Genomic DNA, 1,077 nt, shown 5'->3' with positions numbered 1-1,077 from the left:
TGAATATAAACAGCAAAGCAGTTACAACTTAAACTGAAAAAAAGACAGCTAACAAAGCAAATACACAAAGAAACAAACCAGCCGTGTTTGCTCAGTGGGTATAGCGTTTGGCTACTGAGCGCGAGGTCATGGGATCGAATCCCAGCCAGGCAGCCGCTTTTCGTTGGGGCAGAAAAAAAAATAAACCGTGCACTAAGGTTTAGGAGCACGTTAAAGAACCCCGGTAGTCTAATTTATTTCGGAGTTGTCCACTACGGCGTGCCTCATAATCAGACCGCGGTTTTCACGCAAACCCCAGTATCTGTTTTTATTGCGATAGCAATTATATGGACACTTGAACCGGATTTCTGCCGTCGGCGTCGTCGTCGCCGTCGTCGTCGCCGTCGCCGTCGCCGTGAGGTTCCCTGGTAGATAAAATCTTCGCGCGCGCCGTATGCCCGAGAGAAGCGGCGGATGGGACGCGCGCTATCACGGAGAGCGAACGCACTCAATCCCACGCGCAAGCAAGGAGCAGGAAGCCAGCGCCGGAGGGAGCAAGGGGGGGCCGCAACTTCTCTGCCAACAACCGCGCTCGTCACTCGCTCGCACCGTCTCTTACTCTCCCCGCTCTGACCTTTAAGTGCATTCGCCGCTCAGTTTCCGTTGAAGCGATAGACCGCACGTACCTTCGCCCGCTGCGGCGTATGCTTGCTGCAGCGTTTTGACAGTCGTTGTCTGCTGTCATTCAGGTGATCTCTTCGTGTTTGTGCGCGCTCACACCATGCTTGTTTCATTCAGTCGTAATAGTCGGGCACATTTCCAACGCACGCTACACACGCAATGCTGGCCCGGATCGGCAGTGCAGCGCTACAGTGTGTCCCTTCGCACGCGCTGCCCACGGGAAGCGCTTCTCATCACACCACCGTTTCACATGCGCCTTCTCGTGGTCATCGAGTCTCTCTTCATGTCGGTCTACTTACGGCCCGCAGCACACCTGCTTAATTAATCAGCTCATTTTACTACAATTCATATTGCTACCAAGCCGCTCACCTTACTTTTGTATGACATTGCTGTGTTTGCTATCGCATTCATTGCTTC

This window comes from Dermacentor silvarum, chromosome 4, assembly GCF_013339745.2.
Source record: "Dermacentor silvarum isolate Dsil-2018 chromosome 4, BIME_Dsil_1.4, whole genome shotgun sequence".
Lineage (NCBI taxonomy): Eukaryota > Metazoa > Arthropoda > Arachnida > Ixodida > Ixodidae > Dermacentor > Dermacentor silvarum.
Note: the sequence above shows the minus strand (reverse complement) of the source record.